We start from the raw sequence: 13,372 nt of genomic DNA, 5'->3' as shown, positions 1-13,372 counted from the left end.
AAAGGTAAGAAATGAGGAGGTTCTACGCAGAATCGGAGAGGAAAGGAATATGTGGAAAACACTGATAAGGAGAAGGGACAGGACGATAGGACATCTGCTAAGACATGAGAGAATTACTTCCATGGTACTAGAGGGAGCTGTAGAAGGCAAAAACTGTAGAGGAAGACAGAGATTGGAATACGTCGAGCAAATAATTGAGGATGTAGGTTGCAAGTGCTACTCTGAGATGAAGAGGTTAGCACAGGAAAGGAATTCGTGGCGGGCCGCATCAAACCAGTCAGGAGACTGATGACAAAAAAAGAAAAGACCCTGAGAAATCAGTACCCAGAACAACCACCTCTGGCCGTAATAACAGCCTCGATACGCCTGGGCATTGAGTCAAACAGAGCTTGGATGGCGTGTACAGGTACAGCTGCCCATGCAGCTTCAACACGATACCACAGCTCATCAAGAGCAGTGACGGCGTATTGAGACGAGCCAGTTGCTCGGCCACCATAACGTCCAATGTGCAAAGTGCCGTCAATGTGAACAAGAGGTGACCGAGACGTGTAACCAATGGCACCCCATACCATCACGCGGGGTGATACGCCAGTATGGCGATGACGAATACACGCTTCCAGTGTGCGTTCACCGCGATGTCGCCAAACAGGGATGCGACCATCGTGATGCTGTTAACAGGACTTGGATTCATCCGAAAAAATGACGTTTTGCCATTTGTGCACCCAGGTTCGTCGTCGAGAACACCATCGCAGGCGCTCCTGTCTGCGATGCAGCGTCAAGGGTAACCGCAGCCACGGTCTCCGAGCTGATAGTCCGTGCTGCTGCAAACGTCGTCGAACTGTTCGTGCAGATGGTTGTTGTCTTGCAAACGTCCTCATATGTTGACTCAGGGATCGAGACGTGGCTGCACGATCCGTTACAGCCATGAGGATAAGATGCCTGTCATCTCGACTGCTGGTGATACGAGGCCGTTGGGATACAGCACGGCGTTCCGTATTATCCTCCTGAACCCACCGATTCCATATTCTGCTAACAGTCATTGGTTCTCAAGCAACGCGAGCAGCAATGTCGCGATAGGATGAACCGAAATGGCGATAGGCTACAATCCGACCTTTATCAAAGTCGGAAACGTGACGGTACGCATTTCTCCTCCTTACACGAGGCATCACAACAACGTTTCACCAGGCAAAGTCGGTCAACTGCTGTTTGTGTATGAGAAATCGGTTGGAAACTTTCCTCATGTCAGCACGTTCTAGGTGTCGCCACCGGCGCCAACCTTGTGTGAATACTCTGAAAAGCTAATCATTTGCATATCACAGCATCTTCTGCATGTCGGTTAAATTTCGCGTCTGTAGCACGTCATCTTCGTGGTGTAGCAATTTTAATTGCCAGTAGTGCATATGTTTAAGCATAAGAATGCATTTTGCCCTACGTATGTCACTAACCCGTTTTCTAAGATGTCAGTAATGCCTCGCGTGGTCCAGATTTCTTCTCCTGTTTGCATAACAGGCGTATTTCGTCTCTCGTAACAAAGAAGTACTAGTAGCACAAAACTACGAAGCCAACAATGGCTTTTATGAAAGCTGCGCCGCATAGAACATGCACCGAAGACGGCGAGCGTAAACCGAAACGCCCTACCCTGACCCCGTAAAAGACGGTCGCGAGTGAAGCATTTGGCCCTTAAGGACCGACCTCCGCTCTGCAGTGCTACGGAGTAACCTAGCCACCCCCTCCCCCTCTCCCTAAATCCCTCCCCCCCCCCCCTTGCCCCTGGGCAGTAAAACTCCGCTACCCTCGTACGAACCGCCCTCGTCGTAAAACCGAGCGCTACAAATAAATTACTCCGGCAAGTTTCCGCTGCCTGCCCATATCGCACGCTCACATGCGGGGTCCGGAGCTATGTGCACGCGGCAACCGGTGGTTGAGGCTAATGCGATTATCGGCCATCGACCTGCACAATCCCTGCTAAGCCCTGCCCCCCATAGCTTTACCGTACGTTCCGCGACCAATAATAAACATACAGGTACACCGGCAGCCGATTACACTTTACGCGAACACACCTGCTGTAGCCACTTTACTGCTTTCGATGCAAACGTTTATAACATTTCCAGCCTTACAAGAAAGTTTTTGGGAATGTTGACTGGAATACACAATTCGGAATTCTGAACGACACAGAATTGAAAAATACGCAGTTAAACGTTACCAGCAACTTGTACGGAAAGGAGGCTGCAGTTCGGTTCGGTTCGAAAAGTCGATGAACATGCAGGGGCGATTCTAGAAGTCGGTCAAGGGGAGGAGGAGGGGAGGGTTGGGGGAATGGAATATCGCTTAACAAAAGAAGAGTTTGGGTCCTCTACCGACAGATTGGTAAAATTTTGTGTTGCTCAAAGTATGTTCAAAATGGCTCTGAGCACTATGGTACTCAACTGCTGAGGTCATTAGTCCCCTAGAACGTAGAACTAGTTAAACCTAACTAACCTAAGGACATCACAAACATCCATGCCCGAGGCAGGATTCGAACCTGCGACCGTAGCGGTCTTGCAGTTCCAGACTGCAGCGCCTTTAACCGCACGGCCACTTCGGCCGGCCTGCTCAAAGTTTGTGATTCTTCAATTTCTCCAGGCGTATTTTATGACGAAATAAATCTCGGGTGAACAGCCTGGTATGACTGTGGATAGGACACAATATTTTGGCAATTGATCACGTTGCCATCATCACATGTACTGTACATCAGCGCACCTGATGATGGCAACGTGGTCGATTGCCGAAATATTGTGTTCTACGCACACTCGTACCAGGCTGTTCACCCGAGATTTATTTCGTCTTGCTTAAAGTAGTTTTTGGTAACTGGAATTCAGGGTAAAAAATGTGTTTTAATAGATAATAAATAATAAGACGCCTATTTTAAGTTAAATGATATTTACTGGTTTACATAGTAAGCTATTTTGACACTTATTCTTTTGTTAAAATGTGTTTGAAATACATTGTGACCTATAATTGCTCCATAATTATTTTAAAAAATGATTGAATCTGTAGCAGTAATATATTCGCTGATTTCTGAAGTAGTTGCCGACCGCGGTGGCCACGCGGTTTAGGCGCTGCAGTCCGGAACCGCGCGACTGCTACAGTCGCAGGTTCGAATCCTGCCTCGGGCATGGATGTGTGTGATGTCCTTAGGTTAGTTAGGTTTAAGTAGTTCTAAGTTCTAGGGGACTGATGACCTGAGATGTTAAGGCCCATAGTGCTCAGAGCCATTTGAACCATTTTTCTGAAGTAGCTTTATCCATTGTAATATGATACTCCATGGTGGGGGGGGGGGGGAGGGGGGGGATGGTTCAAATGGCTTTGAGCACTATGGGACTGAACATCTATGGTCATCAGAACTACTTAAACCTAACTAACCTAAGGACATCACACAACACCCAGTCATCACGAGGCAGAGAAAGTCCCTGACCCCGCCGGGAATCGAACCCGGGAACCCGGTCGCGGGAAGCGAGAACGCTACCGCAGGACCACGAGCTGCGGACCATCACACACATCCATGCCCGAGGCAGGATTCGAACCTGGGACCGTAGCGGTCGCGCGGTTCCGGACTGAAGTGCCTAGAACCGCTCGGCCGCAGACGCCGGCAGACCTAAGTGGAAACAAGGGCTCTGGAGTAGCCGACGTTCTCTCAGAATTATTCAGATTCTTGCGGGACCTACCACAACAAAACTATTCCACCTGGTCCGCAACATATGTGAGAAAGGTTAAACACCCTCAGAGTTCCAAAGAAAGCAGGTGCCGACAGCTGTGCATATTACCGAACCATCAATTTAGTAAGTCATGGTTTCAAAATAATGATACAAATTATTTATAGTAGAGTGGTAAAACTGGTAGAAACTGATCTTGCGAAAAATCGGTTTGGGTTTCGGAGAAATGCAGGAACATACAAAACAGGTTTTGACGATGTTGACTGGGATATAGGTTTGAAATTGTGGATGTATAAGGGACATAATACAGAGGGTGGAATGTTATCTACAACTTGTACCGAATCCAGACTGCAGATATAAGAGCCGACAGGGGATCAAGGGGAAGCCCATGTAGAGACAGGGTTGTTGCCTATCCCTGATGTTATTCTATCTATACATTGAGAAAGCAGTAAGAGAAACCACGGAGAAATCTGGAAACACAGTTCGGCTGAAGAAATAAAAACTTTGAGGTTTGCCAATGATAGTGTCAGAGATGGCGAAGGTCTTGAAAGACAAATTGAACGGAAGGAAAGGTGTCTCGAAAAGAGGTTCTAAGACGAACACCAGCAAAAGCAAAACAACGATAATGGAAAGCAGTCCAATTAAATCAGATGATGCTGAGGGAATTAGCTCTAAACACTATGGGACTTCTGAAGTCACCAGTCCCCTAGAACTTAGAGCTACTTAAACCTAACGAACCGCCCGCCGTAGTGGCCATGCGGTTCTAGGCGCTTCAGTTTGCAACCGCGCGAGTGCTACGGTCGCAGGTTCGAATCCTGCCTCGGGCATGGATGTGTGTGGTGTCCATAGGTTAGTTAGGTTTAATTCGTTCTAAGTTCTAGGGGACTGATGACCTCAGATGTTAAGTCCCATAGTGCTCAGAGCCATTTGAAACATTTTTGAACCTAACGAACCTAAGGAAACCACGCACATCCATGCCCAAGGCAGGATTCGAACCTGCGACCGTAGTGAGGGACTTGGGGGAATTGGATTAGGAATTGAGACATTAATGGGTAAGACCTCTGTAGAATTTAAAAACAAATCTCTTTTATTGGCTTGAAAGATACTTTGAACCTTGTAAAATATGAAGCAAAGAATCTAATTTCTGAAGAAATTTGTTCCATGGAATTCCGAACTACTAATCTAGCGCCTCGGATGACCCGAAAAGGCCTACCTGAGCCAACTCGAGACCACACGTAGTGTCTGGGTAGAGTGAGAAGCATTTAAAAACATTAGTATGTTGGCTTGGCGTCATTATGTATACGAAAAAGACAGTTCTTTCGTTTCGTATGTTGATTTTTGTGTACAGTGATGACTTTCGATAGTTCATTTGTAATCTTACAGTATAGATCTCGAGGTTCAAATGGCTCTGAGCACTATGGGACTTAACATCTGAGGTCATCAGTCCCCCATAACTTAGAACTACTTAAACCTAACTAACCTAAGGACATCACACACATCCATGCCCGAGGCTGGATTCGAACCTGCGACCGTAGCGGTCACGCGGTTCCAGACTGAAGCGCCTAGAACCCCACGGCCACACCGGCCGGCTGTGCGATGTCCTTAGGTTAGTTAGGTTTAAGTAGTTCTAAGTCTAGGGGACTGATGACGTCAAATGTTAAGCCCCATAGTGCTTAGAGCCATTTGAACCATTGTTTTCTGTGCAAGTTGTAAAGAACCTTTCGGACAATGTATTTTATTACTGATACTTTCACAATTTCAAGGAGTGTCGTTAGAAGCATTCTCCAAATCTACAAAAACTATAAACGTATGCTTGGTTTCCCTCAGCCTAACTTCTAAGATAATGTGTAGGGTAAAATACTGCCTCACGTGTTCTGACATTTATGCGGAATCCAAACTGAACTTCCCCGAGGTCGGCTCCTACCACTTTTTTTTACACTATTCTGCAAAGAATTCTGCAACCATGACTTATTAAACCGATAGTTCGGTACTTTTCACGCCCGTCAACGCCTGCCTTCATAGGAAGTGGAATTATTACTTTATTCCTTATATCTGAGGGTATAATGGTGTGTGGCGGAGGGTACTTGTAGTGACACTATTTTTGATTCGCGACCGACGCACGCGAAGAATGGTTGTTGTTAATCCTAAAATTTCTCGAATTCCCTCATCTTGCTCGTTTCACGGGATGTTTGTGGGTGGAATTAATATGTTGTCCAAGTCTTCTCGCAAAGTGCTCTCTCAAAATTATTACAGTGAATGACTCTGTGACGCACAACGCCTCTCTTGTACCGTCTGCCGCTGAAGTCTGTTGCGCATCTCTGTAACGCTCTCGCACCATCTAAACGAAACCGTGACGAAACGCGCCGCTCTTCTCTGGATCTTCCCTCCCTCTCCCCCCCCCCCCTCTCTCTCTCTCTCTCTCTCTCTCTCTCTCTCTCTCTCTCTCTCCCCCTCTCTCTTCTCTTATTCCTACCTGGTAAGCGTCCCAGATGGGTGAACAATACTTCAGAGTAGGTCCTACGTCTTGTAAACCAGTTATTTCGTGCATGAGTTACGTTTCCTTAAGATTCTCCGTATAAATCTCAGTTTGGCATTTACTTTTCCTACTATTTGTTTTATGTGGACGTACCACCTACGGTCGCTCTGCATAGTTACTGCTCCATATGTTTCTAGCGATTTGTCATCAACATTGTAGTTGTACAGCAGTGGATTTCATTTCTCATGTATGCGAAATATGTCACATATATTTAGTTCGGGGTCAACTGCCAGAACCTTCACCATTCATCTATCCTCTTCAAATCTTTTGGATACTGATACAGTCTTATTCATGCATGCGAAATATGTCACATATGTAGTTCAGGGCCAACTGCTAGAACCTTCATTCATCTATCCTCTTCAAATCTTTTGGATAGGCCGGTCGATGTGGCCGAGCGGTTCTAGGCGCTTCAGTCTGGAACCGCGCAACCGCTACGGTCGCAGGTTCGAATCCTGCCTCGGGCATGGATGTGTGTGACGTCCTTAGGTTAGTTAGGTTTAAGTAGTTCTAAGTTCTGGGGGACTGATGACCTCAGATGTTAAGTCCCATAGTGCTCCGAGCCATTTCAATCATTTGAACCACTACGGATATTACCTTTACATCTGCCGATTTTGTTCCGGTAAAAACGACTTGTTGAATTCTATCTGCAAGGCAGTCTCGAATCGAGTCGCAAATCTGCTCCGATACTCGATAAACTCGTAATTTTTTTCCACTAAACGGCAGTGCGGAACGGTGTCAAATGCTTTCCTAAAGTCAAGGAACAGGCCATCAACCTGAGCGTCGTTGTCTACAGCGGTGTAGGTCTCATGGAGCAACAAAGCGAGCTGATTCTCGCAAGAATTGTCTACGGAGTCCGTGTTGGTTTTTATAGATGATATTTTCGCTCTCCAAATTCTTAGAAGTTCAACTGGCTCTGAGCACTATGGGATTAACATCTGTGGTCATCAGTCCCCTAGAACTTAGAACTACTTAAACCTGACTAACCTAAGGACATCACACACATCCATACCCGAGGCAGGATTCGAACCTGCGACCGTAGCGGTCACGCGATTTCAGACTGAAGCGCCTATAACCGCACGGCCACACCGGCCGGCAAATTCTTAGAAAATGTTGTCTACCCCAGGGGCGATATTTCTACTTACATTTCTCAGTGTTCTTTCAAATTCTTCTCGCAATATCGTATCTCTCATCTCATCCTCAGCTACTTCCCCTTCCCTCTTATACTGAGCACATCAGTGGTCCTTGCTCAAATCAAATGGCTCTGAGCACTATGGGACTTAACATCTGTGGTCATCAGTCCCCTAGACTCAGAACTACTTAAACCTACCTAACCTAAGGACGTCACACACATCCACGCCCGAGGCAGGATTCGAACCTGCGATCGTAGCAGCAAGGCGGTTCCGGACCGAAGCGGCTAGAACCGCTCGGCCACAACGGCCGCCAGTGATCCTTGAGACACACCGGAAGTTACTGCCCTTGCCTCTGAACAGATGCGTGCAGTACAGCGAACTGGGTTCTATCAGCCAGTTAGTCGTGCCTTGGTAAATTCTCCAGTTCGTATCTCTCACTTGTATACACTAAATTCACGTTTTGTACTTGCGTCAAATTTTTCCGCCCACTGTGCATTCCACACGAATCTCTTGGTACGTGTGGCTCTCAGATTCCGCCCCCCCCCCCCCTCCTCCTTAATCATCCACGCCCCCAATCCACCCCGCCGCGCCTCCCTGCAAGGCCTACATCGCCCTCATTCCGGTCCGGACCGAAGCGCACGGAATGTGCCCCCGTCCGCCGGCCGGGTATCGAACCGCGGACTCGGCAGACACGCACGCCCCCTGCAGGCCCCACCCTCTCTGCCCGATTAATCAACGATTGTGGCGCCGCGTATCGATTGTGTCGCGAATCGCTCCCCGCGGCACAGTAGGTAGACCTAGGTGCACGGCCGGAGAGCGCGAACGCACGTAGCAACGATACCTAGGTCCGAAACAAAATTTCCGTGGAACCGCCACTTCGGTACGAGGGCTATCCACAAAGTACATTACGTTTTGGAATTAAAAATAAATAAAGTATTGGAATTTTTTTTATTATATACAGATGAAAGCCACACTTCAATACTACTTTTCTACATAGCTTCCATTTAAATTAAGGCACTTATCGTAGCGATGGCCGAGCTTGGAAATTCCTTCGTCGTAAAATTCGGCCGCCTGCGCCTTCAACCACGTGGTTACCTCTTCTCGAAGCTGTGCGTCGTCATCAAAACGCTGCACAGCCAACCACTTCTTCATTGCTGGGAATAAGTGGAAGTCGCTCGGTGCCAGGTCGGGACTGTACGGCGGGTGAGGAAACAACTCCCACTTAAAAGGTTCGAGAACTCCACGAGTGGCATTTGCCGTGTGGGCCCGGGCGTTGTCGTGAATCAGCAAGATCTTTGAGCCAAACTTTCCCCTGCGCTTGTTTTGTATTTCTCTTCTGAGGTTGTGCAGAGTTTGGCAATACCTTTGAGAGTTTATTGTAGTGCCTCTTTCCAGGAAATCCACAAAAATCACACCTTTTCTGTCCCAAAAGAGGTGACCACGTGGTTGAAGGCGCAGGCGGCCGAATTTTACGACGAAGGAATTTCCCAGCTCGTCCATCGCTACGATAAGTGTCTTAATTTAAATGGCAACTGTGTAGAAAAGTAGTATTTAAGTGTGGCTTTCATCTGTATATAATAAAAAAAATTTCCAATCCTTTATTTATTTTTAATTCCAAAACGTAATGTACTTTGTGGATAGCCCTCGTATTATAACGAGCAACGGAAAACTGCTCGTGTCCCAACAGCAAAAAGACGAATATGCTCCTCTTTAAAAGACTGACAGAAAATTGGGGAAACAGAAGCGTCAATCGTCATTCTTCCTTCCTCATCAAAAACTTCCGCATGCGAACAATTTCCCGCTCTTTTTTCACATAGAATACTGTAAATCTTTTAGCCAGTGTCACTCTGTACGAGTAGTTAAGCCTTCACATTCACCATCTCGCTCTACTATTGATCCCCACTCTCTCCATTTTCTGCCAATAACTATGGGACGTAACATCTGAGGTCATCAGTCCCCTAGAACTTAGAACTACTTAAACCTAACTAACCTAAGGACGTCACACACATCCATGCCCGAGGCAGGATTCGAACCTGCGACCGTACTAGCCGTGTGGTCCGGACTGAAGCGCCTAGAACGACTCGACCACAGCGGCCGGCTACATGTCCACCTGACCAAAGACGAATGTATGTTCCGGAAAAACGAACTAATGCACAGAGGGTAGCTCTGTCTCTCTCTCTCTTAATCGGAATGTTTATTATTCCAACGCAGTGGCCGATTCGAATCGTATCCTTAGCACATTATAATGACGGCCGTATCACAGAATTTTCCGCGTGATAACCTGGGGGAAAAATATGTGCTTAACACTTCTATACACCCATCTAAGTGCTAAGAGTTTCGTAAGCCACAATCACGGAACAACACGTAGTAGTGGTCGTTAGGAATATTTTGTCCTGAACATAGAAAATGAACTTCAGTGAAATGTACTTCAAGTTACTAGAGTCACTTGGAGTAGTCAACGAAAGATGAAAGATACAAGGTGCCAAAGGACTGCGAATACAAAATACAGTTTAGACGAGATAAAAAGAAACGCCTTTATTAAAGTGGAAAAAGAGGTCGCAAGTGCGCTATTTTTGTGACGGTAGTGGTGTAGAGAGACAGTTTTGGCTGTGCGGCTTGGTGAGTATTTCTTGCTGAAAATGTCGTCCGTTTAGTCCAATGCGCAGCTGGCCTTTGTCTACTAATACGTGTCCCTATCTTGCACGACAGAGTTTTGTACAAGTAGGTAATGTTCAAAAATCGTCACAGGAAACTTGATCGGCGGCCGCTGCGAAAACTGGCAGCTGATTCTAAACGTGAGTTAAGTACAGCGGTATTTGAACGTTGCAACATAAACCGCTGCGGACGGAAAGTACCGGGATATTCTAAGGCAGTGACTGATCCCACTGACATTTCTGCCATCGTATAGTAAAACTATACCGGATCTCCTCGCCTACATCCGCGCTTCACCTGACATTTATTTTTATGTCGATGGTCGTTGCATGCCAATCTTCGCAGCAGGCGCTGATCATATTAATCAGGGTTTTTTCTGCAGATGACGCGGCTATCTATAATGAAGTAGGGCACAGTGTCTCAAAACAGCTGCACAAAATATTCATTCGAAGTTTGATAAGATTTCAAAGCGGTGCAAAGATTGGCAAGTTGCTTCAGATTTTCACAAAAAAAGTAAAACTGTCCAGCTGACAAAAAAAAAAACCATAAAGTATCCTGTCACTAAAATATCAGACAGTCACAGATGTGATCCGCTAACTCAACTCACGCAAATAGACCACCAGGTTCTAAAACTTCGTGCGGATATGAAACTGACTACAGCAGGTGGTAGACGAAGTGCAATTAGCCTGGAAAGGAAATTCCTTGCGAAGTACTCGAGCAAACCAATCTAGAATACAAATCATAATTAAATGGACACCCTAGCTGCAAACAGGCGTTCATGTACTTCATTGGGGACATGTTGAAAATGTGTGCCCCGACCGGGACTCGAACCCGGGATCTCCCGCTTACATGGCAGACGCTCTATCCATCTGAGCCACCGCGGGCACAGATCATAGTGCGTCTGCAGCGACTTATCCCTTGCACGCTCCCCGTGAGATCCACATTCCCAACATGTCCACACCACTACATTCGTAGTGCGCCGGTCGGGGCACACATTTTCAACATGTCCCCAATGAAGTACATCAACGCCTGTTTGCAGCTAGGGTGTCCATTTAATTATCATTTCATTTCTAGCAAAGCTGCATGGTCATCCACGGTAACTACCGTCATATAGAATACTGCTCAAGTGTGTGGACCTGTACCGTACAGGAATAACAGGTGATATTGAACGTATACAGAGAAGGGCAGTGCGAATGGTCACAGTTTTGTTTGACACATGGCAGAGTGTGACAGAGATGCTGAAGAAAATGAACTGGCAGATGCAAACCAACCCCTCAGAGCCTACTTTTAATCCCCATCGGCGACTGTTAAGTGAAGAGAAAATGGTTCGAATGTCTCTGAGCACTATGGGATTTAACATATGAGGTCATCAGTCCCCTAGAACTTAGAGCTACTTAAACCTAACTAACCTAGCGACATCACACACATCGATGCCCGAGGCAGGATTCGAACCTGCGACCGTAGCGGTCGCGTGGCTCCAGACTAAATTAAGTGAAGAGTCATAGTATAACCTCCTACACTACGTGATCAAAAGCATCCGGACACCCAAAAAAACATACGTTTATTCATATTAGGTGCATCGTGCTGCCACGTACTCCATATCAGCGACCTCGGTAGTCGTTAGACACCGTGAGAGAGCAGAATGGGGCGCTCCGCGGAACTCACGGACTTCAAACGTGGTCAGGTGATCGGGTGTCACTTGTGTCATATGTCTGTACGCCAGATTGCCACACTCCTGAACATACCTAGGCCCACTGTTTCGGATGTGATAGTGAAGAGGAAACGTGAAGGGACACGTACAGCACAAAAGCGTACAGGCCGACCTCGTCTGTTGACTGACAGAGACTTCCGACAGTCGAAGAGGGTCGTAATGTGTAATAGGCAGACATCTATCCAGACCATCACACAGGAATTTCAGACTGCATCAGGATCCACTGCAAGTACTATGACAGTTAGGCGGGAGGTGAGAAAACTTGGATTTCATGGTCGAACGACACACATCACACCGGTAAATGCCAAACGACGCCTCGCTTTGCGTAAGGAGCGTAAACATTGGACGATTGAACAGTAGAAAAACGTCGTGTGGTGTGACGAATCACGGTACACAATGTGGCGATCTGATGGCAGGGTGTGGGTATGCAGAATGGTCGATGAACGTCATCTGCCGGCGTGTGTAGTGCCAACAGTAAAATACGGATGTTTGGTTGTTTGAGGTTAAAGGGACCAAACAGCAAGGTCATCAGTCCCTTGTTTCAAATAGACTCCATTCTGCTAACGGGACATCTCAGTATAGTCAGAAAAATAAAACGGATAAAGGGGAAACGTAAAAGGGCAGTCACGATGTCATTAGTAAAAACAAATGAGGGAAGTTGGCAAGAGAACGAACCAAACGCTATGCTGAAACAGCATAGGCAAGACCACCTGTGACTTAAAAGGTACAACTGCTATAATGCAGAAAGTACGTATGGGAACAGAAAAACTAACCAAGCCTTAAAAAGAAGGGGTAAAAACAGAGTAAAAGGGAAAGAAAAGAGGATTCCGGTCAGGGAGGTGAATCGGGAATCTCTGAACACTGCCTACAGTGGGAGACACCCAAACACTCACCGCCCTGCCCCAACACCAGAGGGAGATTAAAAACTTTAAAACTGAGAATAAAAACCACTCTCCCGGAGGAAACCTAGAACCAGAGAGACCATCCGGGAATCGTCAGCCAACATCAAAGGTAAAGTGTGGGGGAGTCTGTACTTAGCACGCAGAGCCAAAAGAAGGGGGCATTCAACCAAAATGTGGGCCACTGACTGGAAGGCTCCACAACCACATAGCGGGGGTGGCTCATCACGCAAAAGGAAACCATGGGTCAGCCTGGTATGGCCAATGCGGAGACGACACAGTGTGGTCGAGTCCTTGCGGGAGAGGCTAAAGGAAGAACGCCATGGGCCTTTATTCACCTTAATGGCACGAAGTTTATTAGACAGTGGAGTAGCCTCCCAAGAATTGGCCCATGACTGGGCAAAGTGGGATTTGATGTGAAGCCGTAAATCCGCTGCAGGAGGGGTTACGGAAAACGGGGGGTAAGTAACTGCTCCCCCAGCCAAACGATCAGCGAGCTCATTACCCGGGATACCCACATGGCCCGGGACCCATAAGAAGTCAATGGAACAAGCAGCACGGTGAAGATCAGCGAGATGGTCATGGATGGCAGAGACCAAGGGATGGCGCGAAAAACACCGGTCAATAGCAAGAAGGCCACTCATCGAGTCCGTACATAACAAAACGCGGTTGTGTTGGGATTGTTTAATAAAGGTAAGGGCCCGGGAAATTGCCATCAATTCCGCAGTAAACACCCCACATGTGGGTGGCAG

General features: G+C 47.0%; 1 long non-coding RNA gene and 1 other non-coding gene across 2 annotated transcripts in view; both read right to left on the bottom strand.

The window, feature by feature from the left end:
• The window catches only part of LOC124720445, a 469,216-nt gene that overhangs the window by 248,479 nt on the left and 207,365 nt on the right, over nucleotides 1-13,372 (bottom strand). The window lies entirely within an intron of this gene.
• Trnat-ugu lies at nucleotides 10,821-10,895 on the bottom strand. The gene has a single exon. It is a non-coding gene; the product is annotated as a tRNA-Thr (tRNA).

The sequence above is a fragment of the Schistocerca piceifrons genome, chromosome 11 (assembly GCF_021461385.2).
Source record: "Schistocerca piceifrons isolate TAMUIC-IGC-003096 chromosome 11, iqSchPice1.1, whole genome shotgun sequence".
Taxonomy (NCBI): Eukaryota; Metazoa; Arthropoda; class Insecta; order Orthoptera; family Acrididae; genus Schistocerca; species Schistocerca piceifrons.
Note: the sequence above shows the minus strand (reverse complement) of the source record. Positions and strands in the feature narration are given on the sequence as shown.